Source organism: Meleagris gallopavo, chromosome 1, assembly GCF_905368555.1.
Source record: "Meleagris gallopavo chromosome 1, MGAL_WU_HG_1.1, whole genome shotgun sequence".
In the NCBI taxonomy this organism is placed as follows: domain Eukaryota; kingdom Metazoa; phylum Chordata; class Aves; order Galliformes; family Phasianidae; genus Meleagris; species Meleagris gallopavo.
In genome coordinates, this window is record NC_139404.1 from 130155302 (window position 1) to 130170152 (window position 14851).

General features: G+C 41.1%; 1 protein-coding gene across 15 annotated transcripts in view; it reads right to left on the minus strand.

The window, feature by feature from the left end:
• The window catches only part of INPP4A (inositol polyphosphate-4-phosphatase type I A), a 113198-nt gene that overhangs the window by 81740 nt on the left and 16607 nt on the right, over window positions 1-14851 (minus strand). The window contains exon 1 of one of the 15 annotated variants that reach the window (XM_085213634.1): window positions 4201-4398. The exons of 13 other annotated variants lie outside the window; for them this stretch is intronic. The gene's annotated coding sequence lies outside the window, so the exon portion shown is untranslated. Of the gene's footprint in view, window positions 1-4200; window positions 4399-14851 lie in introns of those variants that run through there. One more of the 15 variants, XM_019623017.3, reaches the window with a different exon arrangement.

Genomic DNA, 14851 nt, shown 5'->3' on the forward strand with positions numbered 1-14851 from the left:
AAAGCTGTGCCCAAACGTCCCTCTATGCCTCTCTGCTTCAACTGCTCCAGGATTAAGTGAAGAGCTTTTCATGACACAGCACATACAAAGACTTCACAGTTATTTCCTTCCCCCCTATAAAACAACTGTTTAAAATCTGATACAAACAAAACAACTCAGAAAACAAAAAAGCTACAGGGACAAATCAGATGCCCTGTACATGTATATATACATACAATTAAAAGACTATCAAAACAACTTGCATAAAAACTCAAAAAAAAAAAATAAAGGTGAAGTTCTCTAACGTATGAGATGGATCAATGCAATTTATCTTATGAGGAAACAAAAAAGCTGTAACAGAGCCAACTCAAACAAACTTCTTCCCTCCCTCCTTTTCAAATTTTGTGTTGGAAATAAAATCGCAGTGCTGTTTTGTGACACAAAGACATACGAAGTAAACAGCAATATATTGTTTCTTTCTTATTTACTGCCAAGTCCTCTTTCAAAAAGTGTAACGTCAATAGCTAATCACCTTATGAAACACGACAGTTGTTTTTGTAATATAAATCATTATTGCACGTGTAGACCATGTTACACTCTGCATAAACTCAGCACCTAATTCAGCAGTGCTTCACTCCTATATGGTCATTTGGTAAAACTGTAATAAAATTGAAAAAAAACCCTCGTATTAAATGTGTTTCATATAAATTCATTTTAATACCGAGAGTGGATCTCCTCAAAGTTTTTAATCAGCCATTTAGCAAAGTCAGCTCTAAATAACTGCTGATGCAGCTCTTGTGAAGGCAATAGAATAGGTGCTTCCTCCAATGGAAGGTCTCAAAGCTTCAAGACCATTGGTGAAACGCTCTGTTCTCCACTTTGCCCCTCAGCTCTCCACAGCTATAGCTGTGCTTCCTGCCAAGTCCTTTTCTCACACTGCAGGATGCAGTGGTAGGAAGGCATCAAATGATACCAGTTTCCAATTCAAAACTTCTGCTCAAGGCCTGAGAAAGTAGAACATAGAAGAGATCTGAGATAAACCAGCAATATGGCTTTGTATGTGGCAGGGAATCAGTCTCAGGGCTCAAAATACATAGATAGGGCAGAGCCGTAATGGAAGCTACAGAAATAAACCGCAGGCTGGACCAAGTAGGAAACAAACAAAAGGAGCAGCTGAACACTGCACCTGTTGTTCACAACATGAGTGGCACAGGAATGAAAGGGAAGTATGGCATCACACGACCTTTATGGCTTTGCATCTTTTATGGGTTGCCCACGTGGAAAATCTACCAAGGAGAGAGTATCATAAAACTGGTTACAGCAGAGCAGCTGAAATGGAAAACAAGAGCTAAAGCTTAACCCTAAGCTAACAACAGAGTTAACAAAATTCTAAGGGCAGTGCTAACCAAACAGGTTCAAGTCAGCCAAGGTCTTGCACTTGGGTCAAGGCAACTCCCACTATCAGTACAGTCTCGGGGACCTAAGGATGGAGCACAGTGCTGCTTAAAAGGATTTAGGAGTACTGGCGGACAGCAAGCTGGACAATGAGCCAGCAGTGTGCCCTCACAGCCCAGAAAGCCAACTGTATCCTGGGCTGCATCAAAAGAAGTGTGGCCAGCAGGTGACCCTGCCCCTCTATTCTGCGCTGGTGAGACCTCACCTGGAGTACCGCATCCTGATGTGGAGTCCTCAGTACAGGAGAAATATGGACCTGCTGAAGCATATTCAAAGGATTGCACAAAAATGACCCAAGGGATGGAATAGGACCGAGAGCTGGGGCTGTTCAGCTTGGAGAAGAGAAAATTCCAGGCAGACCTGAGAGCGGCCTTTCAGAATCTAAAGGGGGGCTATAAGTAAGGACAGACCGTTTAGCAGGATCTGTGGTGATAGGACAAGGAGAAAGGTTACAGGCCCACAAGCACCAATGATGTCCTGTAGGTTGGGAACTGGAGGGGGGGGGATATTCTGGGATATTCTGCCTGGAGATAGCATAATATTTACTGCAAAAAAGAAAGGTTGTGGAGATCACAAACTCTCACAGTTCATGTGCTGCTAAAACCACAGGAGAAATGCTCCTAGCAGTTTCTGCTATACTTTGCCTTTGTGACCTAATACAAAGCCAACTGGAAGTAACAAAAACTTTCAGGGTGATTGGAGGAAGAGTTAATGTAACTGCTTCCTTTGCACACAACACAAAGTTATGAGCTCTCCTCTGCACAAATCTCTTCTGCCTTGGCCATTCCCACTTTACCTATGACTTGTTAATAAAGGATGGCATGTAATCATCAAGATAGCATCATAATAAATCAACATTAAACCCGCTCTAGTTTTTCCCAGGTGGTTTCCTACTTACACAAAGCAAACTGTCAAACTATCTTGCCAGGCTGGGCTTTTTGTTCTTGTTGAGCTGACACTTGTTTTCATTCAGCGCTATGCCAGCAGCAGGCAGGGCACAGGGAACAGCATGAGACCTTAATGAACCTGAGGGAGCTCTCTCCTCTCTGGTGGTCACTGCTTCCAAAATGGACAGCTGGGATGGGAAGTCAGTGTACAGGGGCAAGCCCTCATCTGATGTTCCAGATCTTAAGCATGTACTTGCAATTTCTCTTCAAATATGTTTGCTGTTAATTATTTAACTGCAACCATAACATATTAATAAAGAAACTATGGAAACTCAATTGAAGATATTTAAATTTCATGATCATAAAGTTCTGGTTTCAGAGAATACAGAATTCTTTTTCTACATGTATACAAACTTAAAGGCAAAAATGAAGGTAAACACAATTCTGACACAGTATCAGAAAGCAATAATTCACATACAAATCAATGAAAAAATTAATGCTTTGACGAGTGTTTTATTCACATTTTCTTGATTTGGGAGAAGGAGGGAAATCATGTGCCAGAACTTTGTTAGTGAGCAGTCCTAAAATCAACCCTCATCTTGAAAAAAACATCTTACATTTAAGATCCTGCAACATGAGACATATTTTATATCAGAAACACAAATCATTAAATTTGGTGATCAAGATTTTGCTCTGGGAGATAAGAGCCCACGACTGGCGTAGTTTTAAAAGTTCTCACGCTGTAGTTTTCTGACTGGATGTCACAACAGCTGTAAAGATACAGCAGTTGTGCTAATAAATCTTACTATTCATTTTATTTAGAAATTTAATCCCTTTTTTTTTTTTTTTTTTAAAGGAAGTCATGCCAAATCTAATTAATTCATAACACTGGGCATCAGTGAATGCTGTAAATTAGTAAACAGAAGAAGGATGCTGTCATTTTTCAAATGACCTTATCACAGCACCATATTTAGTTGAGAGAAGACAGCAGTCATTTTTATGCAAATTTATTACTACGATTCAAAAACAAAGATTCCCTAACTCAGAAAATCACTCGGGACAGGACAGTAAAGGCTCAAAACTCAGTGGATTCCGCATGAGGAGAACTGGAAATACCAGTCTAGATTACATTAGAATTACTGCATCCAAGTGAATAAAATAACAGTAAAGCCACTACAGAAAAACTGCTTAACGCACTCTGCATACATAAACAGTAACTAAAATACATCCTACTTTTTGCATATGGCCAATCGTTGGAGCAGGTTATGTATATATATACGTGGGGTTTCAGTGGCACAAAATGAAACGAGCCCAGAACATGGATGTATGCTTTCAAGAGTTTGAAGAGGCTGTTTACATCCAGGCACTGCGCAGATCCCAGGGTGTGCGTGCTCCCAGACTGCACACTACAGGCAGAACACCACTGGGACTTTAAAGGTAAACAGTCATAATTTTGCTATTCCTAACACCACCATTTTTCATTCTGTCAACAAAGAAATTCACAAGCCTGCGTATTTGGTTGTAAGCAAGAACTCCAGAACTGCAGCCATCTGCACAGAGCGGGCAGAGAGCTGCTTAAGTGCTATTCTCCCAGCCCTGATGTCTGGCAGCACCGTTTCTTCGAAAGAGGTCTTGTATCCTTAACATGGCTGCCATGCCTTACATAACACAATGAATGACAATATAGGTATTTTGTTCCCTTGGACAGGCACTGCCCACTGGCCATAGGATTTCCCATACAGAACCACAAACAGCTGAGACAAAGCTTTGTAGCAGCACCGCTCCCTCTGAGAATAAGAAATTGCAGCAAGAAACTCAGCCCTCGCCAGCTCTGATTTCCCTTTCCCATCTTCTTCTAGTCAATAACAGGCATTCTTACCTTAAGAATAATGACAACTGCGCTCAGTACAGCCTGCTGTCCTTCAGCTGAGCTCGTAAATAAATATCTTGGCGCAGCCGCCTGCTGCAGCAGGTAACCAGGAGCACAGTCTGCCTCTTCTGCTGCCGGAGCTGCTCCATCTGAGCGCTAGCTAATGGGAGCGCTGTCACTGTGAGTCATGGCAGTGACTCAGAGCAGATGCAGAGCTGCAGGAGGAGTTTAAGTTTCAGCCTTCCTCTCACTCGCTCCAGCTCCGTGTCGCACAAGCACAGACATACGCACGCGACGCCTAAGTGCCTGCATGCACACCTGCAGGTGGGTATTTCTTCCAGCAGCAAGTCTGATTTCTTTCTTCGTGCAATCTGGCCTACCCCTTTTTTTTTTTTTTTTTTTTTTTTTTTTTCTTTCTCTTTTTCCCTTCCTAGGATAACTGATCTGGTTCTGCTGACACTGTAAGTGTACCAGGTGGGGTGCTATTAGTGTGCTCGCACAGCCCGGCAAGACCAGGGGAAAAAGCTCAAAATCCCAAGAAAAATTATAAAACAACAACAACAACAAAAAGACAGGGCAGTACCCACTTATTCATTACAAACTTATAATAAAGAGGCTTCACTTAAGTAGGCTGGGGACAATTCTGGAATCGAATGCAGTGAGAGGAGAATGGATAGAAGGACTACAGGATGCATGTGAGTAGGAAGCCTATGTGCCTGACACCAGGACAAAGTGCCTACCGGAGAGCACAGCTGCATTACAGCCAGGGCATCTGGGGAAAGGTTGGATTCTGGCAGCCTTCCCCATATCTCTCCATGTCATTAGGGACCAACTACCACAAATAAATCTGATCACATAGCCACTCCCCAGGCCTGCAGACTCCCCACCACTTTCAATTGAGAGCAGGCACTTTGAAGCCAAAGGCAGGCATTTCATGCTAGACAGAGTTCAGATGCAGCATGGTGCTGATTACATTTCTGAAAATCATATTATACCAAGCAATTAGCACTAAGTAAACCAAGGCTTCGGGAAGGGCAGATGAAATCCTTTACTTCTGAGCCAGCAGGTCAACCACATGGAAACAAACACGATGGAATGAATGAAGAAAGTATTGTCAAAAGAAGCTCCTGGCCTGAGGAAATATACTATTACAATGCATAGACCTGCTTATCAGCCATTCATATAAACACCCCAGATATTTTGGAAAAAGGCACTCAGTTTATGTCAAAGCACTTACAGCAGAACATCTTTCCTCATCCCTAGCAAATGTCCTGCTGGCTATCATCCAAATAAACAGATCTGTACTGAGAATTCTCAGGGCAAAGCTAACATCAAAGCATGACTTTTATAGCTCTTGCAGTTCTGTCTTCTTAGAGAAATACCTTTGTAAAGCTGAGTCGCACAAAGGTAAGCCCATCCACCCAATCCAAGGACACACACTGCACTCTTCACTAGCAAATCTGGTTGTTATTAAAGCCACTGAACAAACTTTCTGCTGTTGATGGAAAATGTTTACTCTCTCTTTGTATCTAAAAGCAGCAAAGAATACTGGCTTGGCAGGGACCAAGAGAAAAGAAACCAAGCTGAGCAGAGCAGTCCTTGAAGCACAGTCATGGAGATGACTAAACTCCATAGTATGCCTGAGAATAAAAACAAAACAAAGCAAACAAAAAAAAAACCCAACACAACCAAAAAACAGCCATGACCCCTGCGAGTTTTAAACATGAATCCAATAGCAAGGACACAGTCCAAATGGCAGCTATGACACAGAACAAAACAGGAAGGTACTTTGTTGCCGTTGCTATTTGTTTTTAAATGTAAGGCATGCTTTAGTATACCTCCATTCAATATTATACAGCGGTCCATCTAAGAGCATGGAAGATGACACAAAAAAAAGAGCTGTTTATGACCTCAAAGAGATGAAACACACCAGTGGTGAGCATGCACTGTGTAACATGCACATACTTAGTGCAAATGAACTTATCTGCAAATAAGAAACTATCCAGCTGCTGCAGGCAGCAGTTCTGCTGCCTAACTGGTCTCTTTGGCTTAACCTTCTGCAGTAGAAAGCGTTTGGATTCTGGGTCTAGAAGTGGGAAAATCTGAAGGCTCTTACCCTAGAAGAGGTAAAAACCTAAATACTGACCCTTTGGATAAAAGCTTGAACATGAATATTATTACAGTCTGCTAAACTGAACACTGCTGCAAGAGAGAGGTAGTGTAGGCTATTAAACAGTTTTTAATGGACGAGATAGAAGATACTCCTTTCTACTTGAGGGAATAAGCAAGAAAAGGCTCTTCTGTAATATTGAACATGATACCTCTGAACACAGTAGGGTATGGAATTCTGTTCTTTATCATCTCCAAGTCTCTGGGAACTGTTTGTTTATAAGCCATCACAATGCTAATCATGGAGTAACAGCTTCCCACAGCCTCTTTCAGGTTGGCAGATTCTGTATCAGCTTGCTTTCCCATGAAAGTTGCATTGTCCTTATTGAGAACACTTCCCTCTACCTCTGTTTTTAAGCCTTTTTTTCTCCTTAGTTATGCTATTCCAAGAAAAAAAAAAAAAAAGCATTCTCGTTCTTCAAGGACAGAGCTGGCTTCCAATGCAATAGAGTAACAGAAACAGATTGAGGAAAACCACACAGAGACACCTTTCCCCTTCCAGTCACCTCTCCTTCAGCTACACACTCTGCTTCATCCTAACAGTTTGCAGCCTTGTTTATCGGAACCCTATGGAAAGGTGCAGAAACTAGATCTCAGTGTCTTGCTCAACAGAACATCAGAGTTCCCTTTCAGTGCACCTCAGCAGCAGGTTCATTTCTTCCAGCTGATTAACTCCCATGGCTATCTGTGATGTGCTATGACAAAAGCACTCTTTGTTTCTTAGGAAAATAAAAACATCCACTGGTAACAGCATCAGCCCCAGAACCTTTACCCTGTGCAGACAGCAAACAGAGGAAGCCACAGATGAAAGCAGAACTTAGTGATCGGTATGGGAGGAGGGCAAAGGATGATTTATCTCTGAAGGTAAATAAAAGGAGGCACTTCAGTGGTTGAACTTCATACCATCAATACACCATCCACCAATGTCTGAGCAGCATCTCTTCAAAAGCAAAGCAAAGCAATCCAAAAGAAGCTGTGTGAAACCATTTCCACCGTACCATACAAGTGCATTTCTTTACAGACCACCTCACACTACTACTAGAGTTAGACCCAAGTAAGATACATATTTTATGTCTGGTAAAAACCCAAAGCTACATCTGCACTGTGAACAAACTACGTGGTTACAAGCTGCCTGTAACACTCCGCACAGACCTCAGAGGGAAGTAATTCTGTCTGCACATGTAGTGAAAATGCACAAGATGATCTAAATTCCCATTTCCTCTTTATGGTCTGTTCTCAGCGGATTGAACAGGAGACATGCAGATGCTGAGATCAGAGAAAGTGGCTAAAACAAGACAAGAAAAACATAACTCACGGCAACACAGATGCACTGACCAGATGAGAGACCAGTTTACAGACTTTTCTAAGGCTCCTGCATATCAAGATGTGGACACGCTGCACAGAAAAGCAGGCTTGCATAAGGAGTCCCCAGATTGCACTTGATGTCAGCACTGAGTCAGTTGATCTTCTGGCAGCTGGCCTGCTCATATCTATCCACTTCTGTTCTCCTTTTCTCTTTATGCCAACATCTGCCCATGCTTTGCACTGACAGGGAAGGTCAGCAAGATCCTAAATGTTACATCAAACTTCATAACCAAACCACCTACCATTTCCAATTAACATCTGCCCAACATTCTCCTCGTAATTCAGAACTCTGCCCTCCTAAAAAACTATACAGCAAAAGTGTGGAAGCATCTGTAAACTCAAATTTTATGTACACGCCTTATAATTCAATTTGGATCACAGAGAAGGCACTTCTAAGAACAGCCTTCTGAGAATATTACTGTTTGTCCCATCAATATAGACACAATTTTCTGATTCTAATCTTTACATTTCTCTACAATGCACAACTACTTCTGTTTCAAACCAGCACGCCCCATCATTTGCATTGATACAATAATTTCAACTGAATATTGAACTGCAAGTCCTAACAAACCAAACAACCAAACCCAGGCAAAAACTCATTTTGAGGCAATCAGATGCTACCATCTATGACTTAAATGTTACATTTCCTTGAGCTGCCAAACAAAATGCTGTGCTCTATTAGGAACTGTCTACATCCATTCATTTCACTCATTCAATACACTCTATACATTTTCTGAGTTAAATTTTTCCCACTGTCTTCACAATGCAAGTCCTGTAGATCTCACGCTTTGTGACCTGAGACTGGGAGGTTCTTCGAATGCCTCAGAAAGAACAATTGTCCATGCTGGAGAAAGCAGCTGCAAAGACTGTTTTCTCAGTACCATCTGCTGCACTGGGTAAACTAAATGAAAAACTGGTAAAACTGAATGTGAAGCTGGCCAATTTCACTGACCATTATTCAGCATTTTTTAATAGAATTTACTTCTCATTAGCATGAAGAAAGAACTGTAATGTAAGACTTCTGTGTTTGCTGAGCAGATTCCTAATGCTTTGTCTTGTCTTCTCAACTCATCCGTATTCCTTCGCAAGTTAACAAGCTCCAACCCTCAGTATGGAAGTCATCTCCCGGTATGTTCCACACTCAAAAGGTCATGAAGAAGAACTGCCTATCTAGACACATTTACAGGCCTAGATCTGTTGTTCCTATTCACGACTGTCTTTGCCCTTTGCAGTATGGTATAACATAGCATTACATAAAAAGCTAAGAGGGAGCATATTGACTAGTAACAAATCTAGCAAGCACAAAAGTCAAGGCTGTGCTATTTTTCTTCTCCCTCTCTCCAAGTTCATTGTTTGTTTGTTTTTCCCAAAATACATTGTGTAACAATTTAATCAGAAGGAGCTCTCCATCCATAAACTCACAAACTTTAAGTAGCATAGTGAGCCCAGCCTCTAATTGTAATGCATTGTAAATTATTCCCCAGATTAATGCCACCAAGTATCAGCGGGACCATGTAAAGATTAAGGTACTGTACTGTACACAGCAGACTGTATAGCAAAATCAAGACCAGTAGGAGCCTGAGGTGGAAAAATCTTATTAAAAATGTTGATGATGAGAAAGCATTTATTTCATTATTAATCTATATTTTTACATTCAGAACTTAATTGACTTCAGATCACTAGGGATTTTTCCCAAAACTAGGCCATGGAAAAACATTGGGAGCTGTACCATCTAAAGGTGTTTTTTTTGTTTTTTTTTTTTTTTTTTAATCTCTACACTATGATTTTACATAGCTTTTATTCACTCCATTTCCCATCATATGTACGGCATAAATTCATTCACGCATCATAGAGATGGGACCAAGGAGAAATAGTTTTAAACTAAAAAAGAGTAGCTTTAGGCTAGACATTAGGAGGAAATTCTTCACTCAGAGGGCAGTGACACCCGGGCACAGCTGCCGAGAAGCTGTGGTGCCCCATCCCTGGAGGTGCTCAAGGCCAGGTTGGATGGGGCCATGGGCAGCCTGAGCTGGTGGGGACAGCCCTGCCCATGGCACAGGGTGGGCTTGGTGGGCTGTGAAGTCCCTTCCAATCTCAGCCATTCTGTGATTTTATTACGAACAGATCCAAGTCACTAAAAATTTCATCTATGCTAAAAAATGAAGTGCATAGATCTAGTATATAGCTCAAATCCACTAGCCTGAACTGGTAAGATAACTGACATCATTCTTTTACAGTAAAGTAAAAATATATATTTGCTATTACACTGCCCCTTCTTTTTACTATTTCTGTCTGAGCAACTCCCTGGAATTGATGGCTATCCCTGCCCCTTGCCCCATGAGGCTTACAATGGTCACAGAGCACTTGTTCTTTGTCCTGCCCCACATCTGAACTGCAGCTGCCCTATTTTCCAGGTTTTATACCCAAAATGGTGGAAGGTAAGGTTTTGCTCATCCCACACCCTTTTTTTCCTCCCTGTTTTGGTAGGGTGCTGTTTCTCAAACAGCAACTTGTGCATCTGAGCCTCAGACTTTATTCTAGGGCCACCTCACTTAATCTGCAATGATTTTATATGATTTTATTTATTATTTGCCTGACATTACCCAAGAGTCTTGGGATCTGAATCTTAACCTTTGATTAGTGCACTAAATATTGTATGAGCTTTCTTTAATATAGCATTGAGTAATTTGGGGAGAATTCTTAGTTTTAGAAGGATGAAATCTGCCTTTCCATCATCAAAATATTTTAACACTGGTTCTAATCAATGCAGAAGAATTTAAAGATCTATTTAATAAATGGTGGACACAGTCTTATTAAGGTATGCTCCATCATACATTCATTTTTGCAACAAAATAATTTTAGAGATAAAGAAGACCTAATGAAAAGAGTTGAATGCAAGTACAGATCAATGATAGAAGCGTAAGCCAGCACAATCTATAAAGACAGGTAGAGCAAAAATATTTTATCGATTAATGCTATTTTGGACTACAGTAATTCTCTGTTAATTCCTCTTGGGAAAAAAAAAAAATCCTTCTGTGAAAGGGCTTCTGAAATAGAACACAGCATAATTCTCTTTGCTGATTATACCAAGATTAAATGGAGACACCAAGCTGAACAAAGACGTAGGAAGACAGGAGTCCTAAATCTGCACCAGCTCTTCAGCACAGTCTGAAAAATGAACTTCTCTCCCTAACACATGAATAGTCATTTATAGCCTCAGAACCATCTATTTTGTCTGAGCAGTGACCTACCTATCAGCTAACTACTGCATAGCACTGCTTCACTGAGGAAGTCTCAAATAAAGATAAACACTGGCATTAAATCACAGGTTCCTCAAGTCCTGTCCAGGCACAGCAGGGTACCACAACTATGGGATCCAAACCTATAACTATGGATGGACTTTACACGGGCTGTAGTTAAAGAGCAACAGCTGTGGTTAAGATGGAAAAGGAAACTGACACAATAAATTAAAATTAAAGGAAGACAAGTAAAAACTAGCTATCGTCACATTAAACTTTCTTTTTACAGAAGATCTAAAAAGGGAGGAGAGGCAAGCAGTACCTGTTACAGAATCACACACTGTTCCTAAATAGCCTTCTTTATTATTTTTTTTTATTTTTATAGGATTCAGTACAACAGGTTGGTCAAATGTTTTCAAAAGGACCTGACATTATCAGCAATCACATTAAAAAGCTTCATGTTTATTTTTATAATCTGTAATTTAGATAGCAACTAATCAGTACAAGACTTTTGTTCCTGTGGTGGTGGTTGCACATTTTGTCTACCCACTCTTTACCCCCTGTTCCTTCTGCCATAAATGTAATTGAGAGACCTGCCTGAAACATTTTACAAATAGTAACAAACTTTGCATGAAATTGGTAGCAATTATAGCTTCTATAAAGGAGAGAAATAATTATTTTTAACCCACATAAACATTTCTCCACACTGAAAGGTATCTTGCTTGTAGCCTTTTGTTTCATTTGTTCTGTTTTTAAGAGAATCTTTTTCAGCATTATTACTCAAATGTTCCATGACACTATGGACTAAAACCTTATTATCTAGATACTAAAGAGAAGAAATATGTAGTCTGTAGAGCTACAATTTTAATGGAAAAATCTCCCATTTAAAAATAATACAAGAAAATTAGAAACTGCGTAAGTTGCATTAAATAAAGAAAACTATTGATTCTTTCTACTCACTAACCAGGAATGGAGGAATATTTAAGAAGATAAATTAAAAACTCATTCTCTAATAGTTGTCTGATGCTTCTGATCTCTTTAATAGGTCAAAAATAACTTTAACCCATGCATATGAACTAAATGCAATGTGGAGATTGAACAGATCATATCAACAAGAGTCAGCAAACCTATGGAATTCTCCTCTTCCCCAGAAACAAGGTAGCAAGAGCAGGGAGTCAGAGTACAGAAACAAAGTATGTATCAGGAATCAGTCTCTAAAAGCATTCACTTCTTCCCCAAGAACCACATAGGGGCATTTTGCTGGTGCTAACCTGCCCCAACCAGGCTTAGCAAACACAGAACCCACAGATAACCAGAAATGCCACAGCAACCTAAGTGCTAAAGTTTGAAAGGCAGAATATCCAGTAAAAGTAGAGCTCAAAATAGAACCGGATTTGGCTACGAGGTATGAGATGTTTTTAGAAGATGACAGACAGGAAATACCAGAGCTGGTGAATCGAGACTCTCAGCCAGGCAAAGAAGATTGATCTTAGCATCAAGAATGAAGAGTAAGCTAAAAGAGCTCTGGTCAATATACCAACTTCTGTGCAGTTCCCAGTGTATGGCACTGAAAGGAGTGAAGTGTAAAATGGCACTGCAATGGGTGCTAAGGAGCTGGGGAGGCAGAGGGCAATCTAGTTAAGAGAACAGGGAACAGAAGATGGCAAACTGCACTGCAGGTCAAACCGCACAGTAAACATTATGATGGAGAAAGATCTCGAGGTAGATTCAGGAGAGGAGTGACAGGAAGAGACGCAGACACATCCGTAAGCTGCTCGGCTGACTTACAGGCTGCTTGGAAGACAAGAAGATGAGACTCTTAGGGAAGCTCTGAAACAGCAAAGAGAGACAGAGGAGGCAAAGGGACTTGGGCACAAATCATAGAACGGTTTGGGTTGGAAGAGTCCTTTAAGATCATTTAATTCCAACCCCTCTGCTATAGGCAGGAACACTTCTCTAGACCAGGTTGCCCAAAGGCCTATCCAGCCTAGCCTTGAATCATTAGGAAAGTTTTACAAAGGTGTTATTTGGCAGATATTTGGACGCTGAAGCTGTAAAACAGAAAAGCAAATGCTCCACAAGAGCTGAACAAGCTGCAGCTCAGTTAGAGAGCGCACACAATACACTGAGCTTCAACGTGGCTCCAAGCCACCCATCTCCAAAACTCCTGGCCCTCCGGCTTGTGACAGAAATACTCCTTTACAGCAATTTCCTCTTTTCTCCAAGTGATGCGCTGCTGAGTGGCTCTTGTGTTGTTTTCAGACCCATGAGGGAGGCACTGAGAGAAAAGCTGACAGGAATAAGTCATCAGAAGCTCTGGAAGAAGTGCTGCACAGAGTCTCCACGGGACACTTGGGTGCACAGGCCATAGGCTTGGAAAAGCACTATGGCGGCCCTGGCCTCTGGTACTGCAGAAACCATGCAGCCACAAAGAAAGGAAAAAAAAACAGTACTGCAAAGCTTAAGCCTCCTTTGATATTATCAACACCCTGAAATTTACATCACAGATGCCTGAAGCAGTTGCCCTTCACTGTCTTCTTGAAGTCCACATGCTGCTCTTTATACTCTAAGTAGTAAACTGTGCTGGGCAAAAGCCAGCCTTGAATTCTGCCTAACAATCTGGGTGGAATAAGAGATTATTTCAAGAAGGACCATGCATGAATGGCTACTCTCCAGCCCCAGTCCTTTTCCTGATTTATTTTTGTTCTCTTCCCTGTTGAGTGAGCACTGCCAGAAAGAACCATGAAGTACCAAGCCTTCTTGAGGAGATGGATGGCAAGCACTTGAAGAGAGAACTAACAGGACTGCTTTGTTACATCTTTGTTTTGGAAAGTTTTGGGGGCCACTCAATTCCATTTTTCCTCAGAAATCTCAAACTCTTCATTTTTCTCACAGTGCAAAGAGCGGTGGAGGAAAGTGGGAAAAGATGGACAGATAGAAAGACAGATACATAATCATTATGATGGTACTCCAGTCTCAACCAAGGGCTGCCTAGTTTCTAAAAGCTGAAGGCAGTAACAGCTGAGGCACAGGACAAAGCTAGTTTAGACACAGCATTGTGGACAATAAGGCATGAGTCAGAGAAAAGAATGGTCTTCAGCTCACGTAGCACTCAACTCACTTCAACTTGTACACCAAAGCAGAACAGCTCCAGTTTTAGAAAATAGCTCAAAATTAATCCTAGCAAGAATACAGGCTGGCAGATAGCATCCTTAATATTCAATTTGGGAGAGTGATGAGAGCAGCTGGTGCAGAGCAGGATGGCTCCAAGCTAATCTCTGAGATGCTGTCAAATCCCACACTGTTCCTACCATCAGCTGCAAGCACAGTTAGGAGACAACTGTGGAAACGCCCATTAGTCCTTTGGCTCTCAGGCTACATATTGAAGGGAGAGAAAACCACCTTAATAATAAACAATTATCTTTGTCAGAAGAAAAAGACAGCAACATTCTTCAGATAAGTAGTTAAACTGGTATGTCTTATTTTAGACAGCGATTAACCACTCAAACATCCACAGAGCAATCAGTCTTCTGGAAAATTCTTATCACGTTGTCAGTTTGAAAGAAAAAAACCCAAAAGAAATATAATGTACTTTTTGCAGCACACAGACCGGCACTCGTAAAAAAGAAGGGTGAGACCTGCACACGTGGGGTTAACTAAGGGTACTGTCCCACTTACGCACTATAATCAAGCACTTACCCTTCTTTGGAAGGTAAAAACACAAAATCAGTTGACTAGTTTCTTAGTTCACTCTGTTTTGCCAAGTCTATCTGCCTTGTCACCATTCAAACAATTAAACTGCAGCTGCCACAAAAGTGTGCAGACCTGACTACCTGCCTGAAAAATATGCCAATGGACAGATGTCCTTTCTGAAAGCAAAGGCCAGA